The sequence below is a fragment of the Arachis ipaensis genome, chromosome B2 (genome assembly GCF_059453495.1).
Source record: "Arachis ipaensis isolate K30076 ecotype BB chromosome B2, ASM5945349v1, whole genome shotgun sequence".
In the NCBI taxonomy this organism is placed as follows: Eukaryota; Viridiplantae; Streptophyta; class Magnoliopsida; order Fabales; family Fabaceae; genus Arachis; species Arachis ipaensis.
In genome coordinates, this window is record NC_142437.1 from 88,651,807 (window position 1) to 88,662,823 (window position 11,017).

General features: G+C 38.9%; 1 non-coding gene across 1 annotated transcript; it reads left to right on the forward strand.

Annotated features, from left to right (window-relative positions):
- Positions 1 to 5,159: 5,159 nt before the first annotated feature.
- On the forward strand, positions 5,160 to 5,267 carry LOC148574758 (small nucleolar RNA R71). The gene has a single exon (XR_015905719.1). It is a non-coding gene; the product is annotated as a small nucleolar RNA R71 (small nucleolar RNA).
- The last annotated feature ends 5,750 nt before the right edge of the window (positions 5,268 to 11,017 follow it).

Here is an 11,017-nt window from a genome sequence, read left to right on the forward strand (position 1 = left end):
ATCACCGTTGTCAGTGGCTACATCCCCTCCTCTCAGTGAATAATATGCTCACGCACCCTGTCACGGCACGGCTATTCATCTGTCGGTTCTCGATCATGCTGGAATAGGATTCACCCTCCTTTTGCGTCTGTCACTAACGCCCAACAATCGCGAGTTTGAAGCTCGTCACAGTCATTCAATCATTGAATCCTACTCAGAATACCACAGACAAGGTTTAGACCTTCCGGATTCTCTTGAATGCCGCCATCATTCTAGCTTACGCCACGAAGATTCTGGTTAGGAGATCTAAGAGATACTCATTCTAGCTTATTTCATGTAGAACAGAAGTGTTTGTCAGGCACGCGTTCATAAGGGGGAAGGATGATGAGCGTCACACATAATCATCACCTTCATCACGTTCTTGGGTGCGAATGGATATCTTAGAAGCGAAATAAGAAGAATTGAATAGAAAACAGTAGTACTTTGCATTAATCTTTGAGGAACAGCAGAGCTCCACTCCTTAATCTATGGAGTGTAGAAACTCTACCGTTAAAAATACATAAGTGAAGGTCCAGGCATGGCCGAGATGGCTAGCCCCCTAAAACGTGATCAGAGGATCATAAGGTAATCCAAAGATGCCTAATACAATAGTAATAGGTCCTATTTATAATAAACTAGCTACTAGGGTTTACATGAGTAAGTAATTGATGCATAAATCCACTTCCAGGGCCCACTTGGTGTGTGTTTGGGCTGAGCTTAAGTGTAGCACGTGCAGAGGCCATTTGTGGAGTTGAACGCCAGTTTTTGTGCCAGTTTGGGCGTTCAACTCTGGTTTTGGATCCTTTTCTGGCGCTGGACGCCAGATTTGGGTAGAAAGCTGGCGTTGAACGCCAGTTTACGTCGTCAATTCTTGGCCAAAGTATGGACTATTATATATTTCTGGAAAGCCCTGGATGTCTACTTTCCAACGCAATTGGAAGCGCGCCATTTCGAGTTTTGTAGCTCCAGAAAATCCACTTTGAGTGCAGGGAGGTCAGAATCCAACAGCATCAGCAGTCCTTTTTCAACCTCTGAATCTGATTTCTGCTCAAGTCCCTCAATTTCAGCCAGAAAATACCTGAAATCACAGAAAAACACACAAACTCATAGTAAAGTCCAGAAATGTGAATTTAACACAAAATCTATTAAAAACATCCCTAAAAGTAACTAGATCCTACTAAAAACATACTAAAAACAATGTCAAAAAGCGTATAAATTATCCGCTCATCACAACACCAAACTTAAATTGTTGCTTGTCCCCAAGCAACTGAAAATCAAAATAGGATAAAAAGAATAGAATATACTATAAATTCCAAACTATCAATGAAACAGAGCTTCAATCGTATGAGCGGGACTTATAGCTTTTTGCCTCTTGAATAGTTTTGACATCTCACTTTATCCATTGAGGTTCAGAATGATTGGCATCTATAGGAACTTCAGATTTCGAATAGTGTTATTGACTCTCTTAGTTCAGCATGATGATTCTTGAACACAGCTTCTTTATGAGTCTTGGCCGTGGCCCTAAGCATTTTGTTTTCCAGTATTACCACCGGATACATAAATGCCACATACACATAATTGGGTGAACCTTTTCAGATTGTGACTCAGCTTTGCTAAAGTCCCCAATTAGAGGTGTCCAGGGTTCTTAAGCACACTCTTTTTTTTTTTTTTTGCTTTGGACCTTGACCTTAACCGCTCAGTCTCAAGTTTTCACTTGACACCTACACGCCACAAGCACATGGTTAGGGACAGCTTGGTTTAGCCGCTTAGACCAGGATTTTATTCCTTTAGGCCCTCCTATCCACTGATGCTCAAAGCCTTGGGATCCTTTTTATTTGCCCTTGCCTTTTGGTTTTAAGGGTTATTGGCTTTTTGCTCTTGCCTCTTGGTTTTAAGAGCTTTTGGCTTTTTCTGCTTGCTTTTTCTTTCTATTTTTTTTTTCACCCATATTTTTTTTTCTGCAAGCTTTGCTCTTTGCTGCTTTTTCTTGCTTCAAGAATCATTTTTATGATTTTTCAGATTATCAAATAACATGTCTCCTAGTCATCATTCTTTCAAGAGCCAACATATTTAACATTCTTAAACAACAACTTCAAAAGACATATGCACTGTTCAAGCATACATTCAGAAAACAAGAAGCATTATCACCACATCAATATAATTAAACTAAGTTCAAGGATAAATTCAAAACTCATGTACTTCTTGTTCTTTTGAATTAAAACATTTTTTTTATTTAAGAGAGGTGATGGATTCATAGGACATTTATAACTTTAAGACAGAGTTACTAACTACTAATGATCATGTAATGAAGACACAAACATAGATAAGCACATATCATGGAAAACGAAAAGCAGAAGAATTAAGAACAAGGAATGAATCCACCTTAGTGATGGTGGCATTTCCTTCTTGAGGAATCAATGATGTCCTTGAGCTCTTCTATGTCTCTTCCTTGCCTTTGTTGCTCCTCCTTCAGTGCTTTTAGATCTTCTCTGATTTCATGAAGGATGATGGAGTGCTCTTGATGTTCCACCCTTAGTTGCTTCCAATAATTGTGTGGAAGAAAATGTTTCCCTTGAGGTATCTCAGGGATCTCTTGATTTGCAGTCAAATGTTCTACCACTGAGCTATAGACCCTTGATGGAAGCTTTTGTCTTCCCTTTCCTCTTTCTAGAGGTTTCTCTGGCCTTAGGTGCCATCAATGGTTATGGAAAAAACAAAAAAGCTATGCTTTTACCACACCAAACTTAGAATGTTGCTCGCCCTCGAGCAAAAGAAGGAAGAATAGAAGAATAAGAAGAAGATATGGGGGAGATGGATGGGAGTGTGTATTCGGCCATATGGGTGGGATTGGGTGGGAGAGAGATGTTGAATTTTTGAAGGTAGTGGGTGTATGGATGTGAGTGGTAAATGGAAAAAAAGAAGGGATGATCATGAATGGAAAGAGAGATGATGAGGTAGGTGGGGATCCTGTGGGGTCCACTGATCCTGAGATGATCCTGTGGGGTCCACAGATCCTGAGGTGTCAAGGTATTTACATCCCTGCACCAATTTAGGCATGTAAAATGCCCTTGCACACAACTCTGGGTGTTCAGCGCCAGGTTGGTGCCCATTTTGGGCGTTCAACGCCCCTTTGCTGCCATTTCTGGCGTTGAACGCCAGAACCATGCTTGTTCTGGGCGTTCAGCGCCAGGATGCTCCCATTCTGGGCGTTCAGCACCAGAACTATGCTCTGTTCTGGCGTTTGAACGCCAGACAGATGCTCCTCCAGGGTGTGATTTTTCTTCTGCTGTTTTTGATTCCGTTTTCAATTTTTATATTTATTTTGTGACTCCACATGATCATGAACCTAAGAAAACATGAAAAACAATAAAAATAAGAATTAGATAAACATTGGGTTGCCTCCCAACAAGCGCTTCTTTAATGTCAATAGCTTGACAGTGAGCTCTCATGGAGCCTCACAGATGTGCAGAGCTTTGTTGAGACTCTCCAACACCAAACTTAGAGTTTGGATATGGGAGTTCAACACCAAACTTAGAGTTTGGTTGTGGCCTCCCAACACCAAACTTAGAGTTTGACTGTGGGGGCTCTGGTTGACTCTGCTTTGAGAGAAGCTTTTTCTGCTTCCTCTCCATGGTTGCAGAGGGAGATCCTTGAGTTTTAAACACAAGGGAGTTCTCATTCCATTGAAGAACTATTTCACCTCTGTCAACATCAATCACAGCTCTTGCTGTGGCCAGGAAAGGTCTTCCTAGGATGATGGATTCATCCTCTTCCTTTCCAGTATCCAGGACTATGAAATCAGCAGGGATGTAAAGGCCCTCAACCTTTACTAATACATCCTCTACTTGTCCATAAGCCTGTTTTCTTGAGCTGTCTGCCATCTCTAGTGAGATTTTAGCAGCTTGCACCCCATAGATTCCCAGTTTCTCCATTACAGAGAGGGGCATGAGGTTTATTCCTGAACCAAGGTCACACAGAGCCTTAAAGATCATGGTGCCTATGGTGCAGGGTATTATGAACTTTCCAGGATCCTGTCTCTTCTGAGGCAATGTCAGTTGATCCAGATCACTTAGTTCATTGATGAACAAGGGAGGTTCAACTTCCCAAGCATCAATGCCAAATAATTTGGCATTCAGCTTCATGATTGCACGAAGAAACTTGGCAGTTTGCTCTTCAGTAACATCCTCATTCTCTTCAGAAGAGGAATACTCATCAGAGCTCATGAAGGGCATAAGGAGGTTCAATGGAATCTCTATGGTCTCTAGATGAGCCTTAGAGTCCTTTGGTTCCTCAGAGGGAAGCTCCTTATTGATCACTAGACGTCCCAGGAGGTCTTCCTCCTTGGAAATCACGTCCTCTCCTTCCCTTACAGGTTCGGCCATGGCGCTTATGTCAATGGCCTTGTACTCTCCTTTTGGGTTCTCTTCTGTATTACTTGGGAGAGTACTAGGAGGGATTTCAGTGATCCTTTTACTCAGCTGGCCCACTTGTGCTTCCAGATTTCTAATGGAAGACCTTGTTTCATTCATGAAACTTACAGTGGCCTTAGATAGATCAGAGACTAGATTTGCTAAATTAGAAGCATTTTGTTCAGAGTTCTCTGTCTGTTGCTGAGTGGATGATGGAAAAGGCTTGCTATTGCTAAACCTGTTTCTTCCACCATTATTAAAGCCTTGTTGGGGCTTTTGATCCTTCCATGAGAAATTTGGATGATTTCTCCATGTTGAGTTATAGGTGTTTCCATAAGGTTCACCTAAGTAATTTACCTCTGCTATTGCAGGGTTCTCAGGATCATAGGCTTCTTCTTCAGAAGATGCCTCTTGAGTACTGTTGGATGCAGCTTGCATTCCATGCAGACTCTGAGAAATCATATTGACTTGCTGAGTCAATATTTTATTCTGAGCCAATATGGCATTCAGAGTATCAACCTCAAGAACTCCCTTCTTCATAGGCGTCCCATTGCTCACAGGATTCCTTTCAGAAGTGTACATGAACTGGTTATTAGCAACCATGTCAATGAGTTCTTGGGCTTCTGCAGGCGTTTTCTTTAGGTGAATGGATCCACCTGCAGAAGTATCCAATGACATCTTAGATAACTCAGACAGACCATCATAGAATATATCCAGGATGGTCCATTCTGAAAGCATGTCAGAAGGACACTTTTTGGTCAACTGTTTGTATCTTTCCCAAGCTTCATAGAGGGATTCACCTTCTTTCTGTCTGAAGGTTTGAACATCAGCTCTAAGCTTGCTCAGCTTTTGAGGAGGAAAGTACTTGGCTAAGAAAGCCGTGACCAGCTTATCCCAAGAGTTCAGGCTGTCTTTGGGTTGAGAATCCAACCATAATCTAGCTCTGTCTCTTACAGCAAAAGGGAAAAGCATGAGCCTGTAGACTTCAGGATCTACTCCATTAGTCTTAACAGTATCACATATCTGCAAGAATTCAGTCAAGAACTGAAAAGGATCTTCAGATGGAAGTCCATGAAACTTGCAGTTCTGCTGCATCAGAGAAACTAATTGAGGTTTCAGCTCAAATTTGTTTGCTCCAATGGCAGGAATGGAGATGCTTCTTCCATGTAAATTGGAATTAGGTGCAGTAAAGTCACCAAGCATCCTCCTTGCATTATTATTATTTTCGGCTGCCATCTCCTCTTCTTGTTTGAAAATTCCTAACAGGTGCTTACTGGTTAGTTGTAATTCAGAGTCCTTTCAGGTTCTGGATCTGCTTCAACAAGAATATTCTTGTCCTTGCTCCTGCTCATATGACAAAGAAGAAGGCACAGAAAAATAATAATAATAGAGATCCTTTTTTTTTTTTGAATGAGGGAGAGATGTTAGTAGATGAATAAATAAAAAAAATAGAAGGAGATGAGAGAGAAGAGAATTTTCGAAAATAATTTTTGAAAAAGAGTTAGTGATTTTTGAAAATAGTTTTTGAAAAATGTTAGTAATTTTCGAAAATTAAGATTTAAAAATTAAAATAATTAATAAATTAAAAAGAAATTTTGAAAAAGGGGGAAGATATTTTCGAAAAATGAGAGAGAGAGAATTAGTTAGGTAGTTTTGAAAAAGTTAAGAAACAAACAAAAAGTTAGTTAGTTAGTTGAAACAAATTTGAAAAGATAAGAAGTTGGGAAGTTAGAGAAGATATTTTGAAATCAAATTTTGAAAAAGATAAGATAAGAAGATATTTTTTTTTTTTTGAAAAGATATGATAGAAATTAGTTTTTGAAAAAGATTTGATTTTTAAAATCACAATTAATGACTTGATTCACAAGAAATCACAAGATATGATTCTAGGACTTAAAGTTTGAATCTTTCTTAACAAGCAAGTAACAAACTTAAAATTTTTGAATCAAAACATTAATTGATTATGGTATTTTCGAAAATTTGATATAAAAATGAGAAAAAGATTTTTGAAAATTATTTTTGGAATTTTCGAAAATAACCAAGAATTTTGAAAAAGATTTGATTTTTGAAAAAGATTTTGAAAAAGATAAGATTTTCAAATTGAAAATTTGATTTGACTCATGAGAAACAATTTGATTTTAAAAACTTTTGAAAAAGTCAATCCAAATTTTCGAATTTGATGAGAGAAAAAAAAGGAAAGATATTTTTTGATTTTTGAAATTTTTATGAAAAACATGAAAATTATGCAATGCATGAAATTTTTAGATCAAAACATGTGATGCATGCAAGAATGCTATGAATGTCAAGATGAACACCAAGAACACTTTGAATGCCAAGATGAACATCATAGACACAATTTTGAAAAACTTTTAATGCAAAGAAAACATGCAAGACACCAAACTTAGAATTCTTTAATGCTTAGGCACTAAGAATTCAAAAATGCATATGATAAACATGAAAAGACACAAAACAAAAAATCATCAAGATCAAACAAGAAGACTTACCAAGAACAACTTGAAGATCATGAAGAACACCATGAATGCATGAAATTTTCGAAAAAATGCAAGATGCACATGCAATTGACACCAAACTTATAACATGACTCAAGACTCAAACAAGAACACAAAAAATATTTTTTTGATTTTTTTTTTTATTTTCTAATTTTTTTTGGATTTTTGTATAATTTTTTGAAAACATTTGGGAAAAAGGGAGTAATGAATTCATAGTCCTCAATCAAAATCCTGGGAATTAGACATGGCTTCATGGCCAGTCAAGCTAAAACATGTTATATGAAACACTAGAATTCATTCTTAAAATTTTTGAAGAAAAATATATTTTTAAAAACATTTTTTTTTTTTCGAAAACAGGTGAGAAGATTTTTGAAAGATTTTTGAAAAATTTTTGAAAATAAAACAAAAAGAAAATTACCTAATCTAAGCAACAAGATGAACCGTCAGTTGTCCAAACTCGAACAATCCCCGGCAACGGCGCCAAAAACTTGGTGCACGAAATTGTGATCTCTGGTAATGGCTTCTTAGGCCAGATATTCTGATCTAGTTTTACAGTCTGTCACAACTTCGATACAACTAACCAGCAAGTGCACTGGGTCGTCCAAGTAATACCTTACGTGAGTAAGGGTCGAATCCCACGGAGATTGTTGGTATGAAGCAAGCTATGGTCACCTTGTAAATCTCAGTCAGGCGGATATAAAATAATTATGTGGTTTTCGAATTATAAATAATAAAATAGGGATAGAGACACTTATGTAATTTATTGATAGGAATTTCAGATAAGCGAATGGAGATGCTTTCGTTCCTCTGAACCTCTGCTTTCCTGCTATCTTCATCCAATCAGTCTTACTCCTTTCCATGGCTGGCTTTATGCAAGGGCATCACCGTTGTCAGTGGATACATCCCCTCCTCTCAGTGAATAATATGCTCACGCACCCTGTCACGGCACGGCTATTCATCTGTCGGTTCTCGATCATGCTGGAATAGGATTCACCCTCCTTTTGCGTCTGTCACTAACGCCCAACAATCGCGAGTTTGAAGCTCGTCACAGTCATTCAATCATTGAATCCTACTCAGAATACCACAGACAAGGTTTAGACCTTCCGGATTCTCTTGAATGCCGCCATCATTCTAGCTTACGCCACGAAGATTCTGGTTAGGAGATCTAAGAGATACTCATTCTAGCTTATTTCATGTAGAACAGAAGTATTTGTCAGGCACGCGTTCATAAGGGGGAAGGATGATGAGCGTCACACATAATCATCACCTTCATCACGTTCTTGGATGCGAATGGATATCTTAGAAGCGAAATAAGAAGAATTGAATAGAAAACAGTAGTACTTTGCATTAATCTTTGAGGAACAGCAGAGCTCCACTCCTTAATCTATGGAGTGTAGAAACTCTACCGTTAAAAATACATAAGTGAAGGTCCAGGCATGGCCGAGATGGCTAGCCCCCTAAAACGTGATCAGAGGATCATAAGGTAATCCAAAGATGGCTAATACAATAGTAATAGGTCCTATTTATAATAAACTAGCTACTAGGGTTTACATGAGTAAGTAATTGATGCATAAATCCACTTCCGGGGCCCACTTGGTGTGTGTTTGGGCTGAGCTTAAGTGTAGCACGTGCAGAGGCTATTTGTGGAGTTGAACGCCAGTTTTTGTGCCAGTTTGGGCGTTCAACTCTGGTTGTGGATCCTTTTCTGGCGCTGGACGCCAGATTTGGGTAGAAAGCTGGCGTTGAACGCCAGTTTACGTCATCAATTCTTGGCCAAAGTATGGACTATTATATATTGCTGGAAAGCCCTGGATGTCTACTTTCCAACGCAATTGGAAGCGCGCCATTTCGAGTTCTGTAGCTCCAGAAAATCCACTTTGAGTGCAGGGAGGTCAGAATCCAACAGCATCAGCAGTCCTTTTTCAACCTCTGAATCTGATTTCTGCTCAAGTCCTTCAATTTCAGCCAGAAAATACCTGAAATCATAGAAAAACACACAAACTCATAGTAAAGTCCAGAAATGTGAATTTAACACAAAATCTATTAAAAACATCCCTAAAAGTAACTAGATCCTACTAAAAACATACTAAAAACAATGTCAAAAAGCGTATAAATTATCCGCTCATCATCCACGCATTCACGTCACTCGTGCAGCTTCCAATTCACGCGTTCGCGTCAGGCACGCGAGCGCGTCACTACGATTTCTCCATTTCACGCGGTCGCGTGAGCCATGCGTCCGCGTCGCTTCTCGCTAGTCATCTCCTTAATTTCTTGTGTTCCTTCTATTTTTGCAAGCCTCCTCTCCAATTTGCAAGTCATTCATGCCCTATAAAGCCTGAAACACTTAACACAGGGATCACGGCATCGAATGGAATAAAGGAGAATTAAAATACCTAATTAAGAGCCTCTAGGAAGCAAGTTTTCAACCATGGAGTAATTTTGGAAAGGAATTGTAAATACATGCTAATCATATGAATAAGTGGGTAAAGATTTGATAAAATCACACAATTAAACACAATATAAACCATAAAATAATGGTTTATAACTTATATATTACTTTAATTTTCGAGGACAAAAATTTTTATAAGGTGGGTGAAATGTAAGACCCAAAATTTTTTAAAAGTCTACTATGAACTAATTTCAAATTTTATATTTATTTACAGTTTTAATTTTAGAAACTATTTTTATTAAAGATAATTAAAGACAGTTTTGATTAATTGGTTTTGAAATAAATTAAGATTTTCTTCCAAACTCTATAATTATGGATTACTTTCCTATTTAAAATTAAAGTTTTAGAAATCCAAAAATAATGAGATTGGACTATTTAAATTAAGATTTTATCTAATTTTTTAATTATTGAGTTATTTTCTGTATTTAAATTATAAAGTTAGTAGTTATGAAATAATAAGAGCTTTTATATGACTTAATTCAACTAATTGATATTTTTACGATTTAATACTTTAACTTTTAGAAATAAAGAAAATTAATCTTATTATGTCATAATTTCAATTAGAGTATTTGATTCTAAACTAAATAGTATTTTGATACAACAAATAATATTTTAAAATAATTTTAAGGATTCAATTAGTATCAAATTAAACCCCCAAATTTCCAATTCCATACACAAATCCTAACCCTAATTAAACCACAATTTTTTTCTTTACCCTAAGTGAAACCCTAGCTGCACTCCTCACCCCTCACCTCACATGCTGACACCCACCTCACCAACACACACACACAAACACAAGCACACACACAGTAAACACACGCACACCCTACGCGGAGGAGATGAGAGAAACGGAGAAGAATGAGAGGAAGGAGAGGAAGAGAGGGACGAGCCAGCGTTGGTGGGTCTCGCCTTCGCCGCCGAGCTGCTCGCCGCTCGCCACCATCGCCGCTGGTCTGACACGGAGGAGGGAGCAAGAGGAGAAGAAGAACAACACCGTTCCGCTGTTCCTCATCGCGGCTTAAGCTCGCCACCTCTAACTGCTGCTGTCCGTGCCGTTGTCGTCGCCGAGGGGAGCCAGCATCGCCGTCGTTCATAGGTGAAGCGGAGGAGAGAGTCCGCGGGGAGAGGATGGTCGTTCGCATCCCGTTGCCGCTACTGGAAGGAGGCCGCCCTCGCCGATCTGTTCGCCGCCATTTATGCTTGCTGCTGCGTCGCTGGAGTTCCACGCCGCTACTGCTGCCACCTGAAAGCGCCACTTAAGCATGTGTCTGTGTTGTAAGCTCTAACCTTGCTTCAGCTTCTTTGTCTGTTAAGTTGGTTTTTACCGTGAGAGTGGTTGCTGAGGTTTTCTGTGTCAGGATATATGGTCACCGCAAGTTTTTCTATCGTGCGCCACCATCAGAGCGGCCAATCCCGCTGCTGCCGCTTCTATCCTAATTCATTCCATTGTTCGGCTCAGTTCTTCCCTATTGAAGTAGGTGTCTCTGATCCAAAACCCTCTTCGCTAGCGTATAAGTTTTCTGGTATGGGTTGTTAAAGGTTTTGAGGTTTTGAAATTATAGGGTCGAGTTCTGAGCGTTGCATGTCGCTTTTAAGTTGTTGTGGTTGCTACAAAAATGGTTTGAGACTGA